This window comes from Falco naumanni, chromosome W (genome assembly GCF_017639655.2).
Source record: "Falco naumanni isolate bFalNau1 chromosome W, bFalNau1.pat, whole genome shotgun sequence".
Lineage (NCBI taxonomy): Eukaryota > Metazoa > Chordata > Aves > Falconiformes > Falconidae > Falco > Falco naumanni.
The window spans coordinates 25,292,722-25,298,721 of NC_054079.1; the positions used below are offsets into that span (position 1 = coordinate 25,292,722).

Here is a 6,000-nt window from a genome sequence, read left to right on the forward strand (position 1 = left end):
TCCCTAGTCCTGCTGGCCACGCTATTTCTGATACAAGCCAGGATGCAATTGGCCTTCTTGGCCACCTGGGCACACTGCTGGCTCATGCTGAACTGTCAACCAGCACCCCCAGGTCCTTTTCCACTAGGCAGCTTTCCAGCCAAATGGCCATATGTGAGTGAGTCCAGAATAAAGTCATGACCCCCTCAGCCTCTGCAGCACTCTGACCTGTGAAGGCAGGAATTAAGCGCGTGGGTCACATTTATCAGAGCAGCAGGTTCCTGGAAAGCCACAAGCAGGAAGGATCTAGGGGAATTGGAAGGGAGATGCAATGCTGCCTTGCTCCCTGGCAGCAGTAAGACCATTGCTGTACACTGGGTTCCCATGGGAACCAGCACCTTGCATGGAGCATGAACAAGCATGGTTAGGGTTTGAGAAAGGGAGTTATTTGACTCAGAATGGAAAACGTGGCTCCTGGCAGAAGAGTGGGAAAGCCTGCATATTTCACTGGGGAGGGGAAGGAATTTGAACCTCTACAGGGACTTGGTATTTGGTAACAATAGGTTTCTCTCTTCAAAAGCAGAGATATCTGATGGCTGAAGACCACAGCGAAGCAGTTCAGAGTGGGAAGAAACAAAGTGCAAAGGGGGGCAAGGAGAACCGTGACTTTGTGGCTGCTCTGAGTGTAGGTGGCTCCTCCAGCCCCAGGAACCTCTGGGTCTGGGTAGCCAGCCTCTTCCAGCACCCCAGCTCCCCTGGCCCTGATGAGGCTGAAGTATGAGCTAACACTGGCAGCATGGCTCCCCACCTGGGGCCTCTGATCCTTCATTCCTACCTCTCCTCTTGCCTGCCCTTCACCCCCCACCAGAGAGCACCCACCTTCCTGTGCTCCCCATCCCCAGCACCCATGTTTCCCAGCCAGGGCATTCACTGCTGTCTTATCTCTCTTCTCCCTCCCTCCCTCTCTGTCAGCTTGTAAGGCAACATTGGGGTGCCTGCCAGTGTCTAACCTCAGCGTGAGCCTTGCTCATGGTGTGTCTGTATACCCAGCCCTGGGGTGGCACTTGTGTGTGTCTGCAAGGACCCTGGTGTGTGTGTGCACGCACATGTGTACTCACACCTGCTCTAGCTGATGGGGTGGCTGCTGCCTATGCAGTGTGAGTCAGGCCAGCAGTGAGCTCTGCTTGCACATACAGACCCTGCGTGTGTGCACGTGCACATGCCATGGTATGTGCGTGTCTGTCCCCTGCCCTGGTGAAGGACCTCTGTGGCTCTTCCTGCCACCTTGCGTTGGTGGGGCCAGCCCTCCCGGGCTGGGATGTGGGGGCAGCAAGGGGGAAATGCTTCTGGAGTTTGAAATACTTTTTTTTTTTTTTTTTTTTTTGCAAGGGGGAGAAATACTGGAGGGAGTAGCCACTGAATGCAGGAAGGCTTGCATTGAGGGACTTGTCTGCAAGATGTCCCAGAAGTTGTGGATGCTCATCCCATCCTTGGGCAGGAGGAGACCAGGGACCAGCTAGGGTCACTCAAGAAAGCATTGCAGACAATGCCCAATACATACACACATGCAGTGGGGCTGGGGGATCTCACTCTCCTTCCTTGGGGAGCTCACCCTGAACAGGCCAATGGGTCCCCCTCTTTTTCCAGGTGCTTACCTCTCCTCCTTTCCCACAGATCCTGGAAAAGCCAACTCGTGAGCTGAAGTAGCAGCTGGCAGGCTACTCCAAGCATGTGGCCAGCTCTATCACTGAGCTCATCCAGGCATCTGAGGCCATGAAAGGTAAAGATAAGTCCTGCTCAAAGGGGCAGGACTAAAGACTGAGATTAGGGTGGAGGGCTCAGCAGCTACTGGAGGAGGTAGGGCAGGTCAGAAATGAGGTTGTACACAGATTTAACCTGCTTCACTTCCTGGTTTTTTTAGGGATGGAGTGGGTTGACCTAGAAGACCCCACTGTCATGCTGCTGGGGACAGCGGCTGCCATTGAGGCTGCAGCCAAGAAGCTGGAGTAGCTGAAACCAAGGGCTAAACCCAAGGTGTAGTGGTGCTGAGCCCTATACTCAGCTTGGGGTAGGCTGGGGCTCTCCTGCCTGGGCCTTGGCCAGATGTGAAGGGTCACCCATGGGAAGCCCCATCCAACAGCCAGTCTCTCTTCCTGCACTCCTGCTGCCTCCCACATCCTCAGCTGGACCTTCCTTGGGCAGCCTCACACCCTCCTGCTCTCCATGGCCTTTAATCCAGCTCTATGTGTGTCCCCCTCAGCCCCCTGCAACCATCTTCCTTCTCTGTCCCATCTGTCCGAGCACCCCTGACTGGGACTTATGCCCCACTTTTGCCCGCAGCAAGAAGACAAGAGCCTGAACTTTGAGGAACAAATCCTGGAAGCTGCCAAATCCATTGCTGCAGCTACAAGCACCCTGGTGAAGTCAGCCTCAGTGGCCCAGTGAGAATTAGTGGCCCAAGGAAAGGTAAGGCTGGAAGGGAGAAAGAAAATTTAGGGCTGTGGTGGGCTCTCCCTTCTCCCGGAGCTGCTCGCAGCCCTCAGGCCCTGTGGCAAGGAGTGTGTGGGGCAATGAGCTTCACTCCTTTCCTGCCTCACAGGTGGGCATCATCCCTGCCATTGCAGTGGACAATGGACAGTGGTTTCAGGGACTCATTTCAGCCATGAGTATCAAGGTCATGCCTGTGGGATGGGAGGGGACCCTCCTCTCAGCTCTTGCTGCAAAGATGAGGATGCTCTGCTTCTGCACTTCTCTGTGGAAGAAGCAGCCTCACTTCTTGCTCCCTTTCCCACTAGCTGAGACATGGCATGGAAGCTGGTCATCCCCATCCCATATCCCATGACCTCCTTGGGGCCAGTCTGGGCATATCCTCTCTGGGGGAGGCTCCTGCCACACCCCTGACAGCCTCTCTCGCCACAGGCATGCATGGTAGCTGCTGCTACCAACAACCTGTGTGAAGCCACCAATGCAGCAGTGCAGGGCCATGCCAGCAAGGAGAAGCCAAGCAGGTGGCTGCCTCCACATCACAGCTCCTGGTGGCCTGCAAGGTGAAGGCTGACTGTGACTCAGAGGCCATGAACTGGCTCCAGGTGAGTCCCAGGCTGCCCTCCAGCCCCAGCTGCCTCCTCCTGGTTACTTGAGAGGTGGTTGGGAGTGGGGTGAGGGCACGTGGGACTTCAGGATGGGGCCCTCCACAGCAGATGTGTCTCCCCAAGGCTCATGCTCCCTAACTGTGTGTATCAGTGGGGAGCTTGTTGGGGTGCATGCTCCAGATAGCTTGGACTTTACTGCTACTGCATGCTGGGCATATGTGTGATGCTAGGCTGCTGAGCTTAGGGGCATTCAGGGCTGATGAACTGGCATGGAAATGCCTGAAATGTGTGCACTGGATCCCTGGTATTCAAGAGGTTAATGTTTGGGGGGCATGTTTTGTAGCACTCAATCCTCAGAGGCCATGGCACACAAGAAGTTAATACCTACATGTTGGGAGGTTAATGCATGGTTCCAGCAATGGTTCCTCAGGGCGAAGGGCTGGAGGGTCAGCAGGGCTGCCCCCCAGTCCCTGCCCCCCAGCTCAGACAGGAACTAGAGCCCAGCTGGGAACAGCAGTGCCTGATATGGTCATGAGTGGGTGGTAGTAGTGCAGCAGCAAGCCATGTGCAGGGGTCCTCAAACTACGGCCCGAGGGTTGGATACAGCCCCCCAGAGTCCTCAATCCGGCCCCCGGTATTTACAGAACCCTCCCCCCCCCCCCCCCCCCCCCCCCCCGCTGGGGGGGGAAACCAAGCAGCCGCAGATGACTGCCTGCCACTTCATCCGCACGCCGGCCCCCTGTTTAAAAAGTTTGAGGACCCCTGGTATAAAGGAATCCCTGCCTGCAGCTCCCAGCATGCCCTCCTGCTTGCCAGTCTGATCTGAGGCAGGGGTTCCTTCTCATCCCCCCAGGCAGCTGTTGTGCCCTGGGGCTGGGACTTAGGCTGCTGCTCCCTCTCTTCCCTGCTGCAGGCTGCCGGCTATGCAGTGAAGAGAGCATCAGACAATCTGGTGAAGGCAGCACAAAAAGCAGCTGCCTTCCAGGATCATGATGAGACAGTGGTGGTGAAGGAGAAGATGGTTGGGGGAATTGCACAGGTGAGGAGTGGGGCCGCTCTCAATGGAGCAGAGGTGGCTCTGGCTGTCTGCCACCACAGCCTATGTGCTCCTGTCTCAGGAGCATGTCCTACCACCCACTGGCACAGGGCACATCTCTGTAGAGCCTCAAAAAAATGGTGCAGATGCATCCTTCCCACCCAGTGCCAATTCAGTGCTGTGGCTTTATCCTTGTACTGCTGTGTGTAGCAGCAGGCACAGCCGGTGACCATGCATGCTCCCAGGAGCATAATGCCCTGGCTTCTCCTTGGCATGGTGCCTTCACTATCCTTGTGTCCAGGACACGTGAAGGGCAGAGCATTTGGTAAGGGGTGAGAGCTGCCTGGTATGGGCTGCCACATATCCCAGCACTGCCTCCCAGCCACGGGCTTGCAGCTGAGACCCTCCCCAGAGTGTGTGGGGCTGAGCCCCAGGAGCTCTGCTGCTCCCCATTATCTCTGGAGGACTGCAGTCCCACTGTAGGGATAGTAGCCCTCATGCCTGGGGCTATGCCAGCCTAGGGAGACTGTGGCTGTGATGGGGGAAAAGCAGCAGCCCAAGAGCCCAACTCTGGGCTCAGCATTGCCACAGCGGAGGCTCTGGCCATCCCCAATGGAGACAGTTGTGACCCTAGAGTGCTCGCCATGCTCTTCTGGCAGATCATCACTGCCCAAGAGAAAATGCTGCGCAAGGAGCAGGAGTTGGAGGAGGCGTGGAAAAAGCTGGCCACGATCCGGCAGCAGCAGTACAAATTCCTGCCCTTGGAGCTGCAGAATGAAGAGCAGAACTGAGTCCTGCACCCTTCCACCACTTACCACACAGACTGCTGCCTACCCACTCCTATTTAAGACAACCTTCCTCAAACAAAGGGCTGCCTGGGCTAGACCAGAGCTCTGCTCGCACCCAGAGTGCTAGGACTAACCTAGTCACCGCTCATTGGCACCACACCAGCAACTGTGCTTTGCCACCCAGCCCACCTTCCCATGCACACCCAGGGCATGGCCAGAGCACCTCAAGGGGCCTAACTGGAGTGAGAGCTGGGGCTGCACCAGCTCAGAGCTCACCCACCAGACCCAGAGGCTGGGGGGCTGGAGAGCTCCCCAGCATGGGGAATGTTTCCATGTGCATTCATCATTCCCACTTGTGTTCCTTTCTTCTCTCTCCTCTGCATGGGAGGGGAGAGGCGGGCAGCTTGCCCTCTGTGCAATGGGGTGCAGGGAGCAGCATGGTCCTTCACTGAGCTCTTGCATGGAGCTGCCTTTCACCTCCAGTGCCCTATTGCTGGCTAAATCTCCCTCTTCCTCCCCAGCTTCCCTGGGAGACACCAAGCACACACACACACACACCCCATGAGCATCTTCTTCAGCCTGGGCCCCTCCTGGGAGGTCTGGAAGCTGCACTGCCTCTACTCAGGGTGGGGGAATGCAATGGGTTTGCCCCTGGAGCTGCTCTTTGCCTTCCCACCGGGCTTTTCCCCCTTGTGGCCCCAGCCAGCTCTGCCCTGTTCTTCTTTCCCAAGTGCCTGCATCATTTTCCAAGACCTGCAGTATTTTTGGAACTTTTTAGTTTCTCTAGTATTGAACCTGCAGCTTTTAACATACATTTATTAAGCTTCCCCTATTAAACATTGGAGGAAACCAGCTTTCCCCTGAGACTCTGGCCTGGGAGGTGTCAATGTCTCCTTGGAAAGACATGTTCATCAATAAAATCTAGTTTTCCTTCTTTCTCACCACCTGTGTATCAACATCAATGGGACCTCCTAGGAGAAATGAGGGGCTGGTAGGCAGAGAGGCCCACAGGCACCTGCCCTCAGGATTCAGGGGAGGGAATGCTTTCTGGGTGCTTATACAGTATGGAAAATATTCAAGGCAGGCCTGGCCCTTGGCATCTGGC

At 56.1% G+C, this 6,000-nt stretch overlaps 1 pseudogene; it reads left to right on the forward strand.

The window, feature by feature from the left end:
- LOC121080485 overlaps window positions 1-5,664 on the forward strand; it is a 29,779-nt pseudogene extending 24,115 nt beyond the window's left edge.
- The last annotated feature ends 336 nt before the right edge of the window (window positions 5,665-6,000 follow it).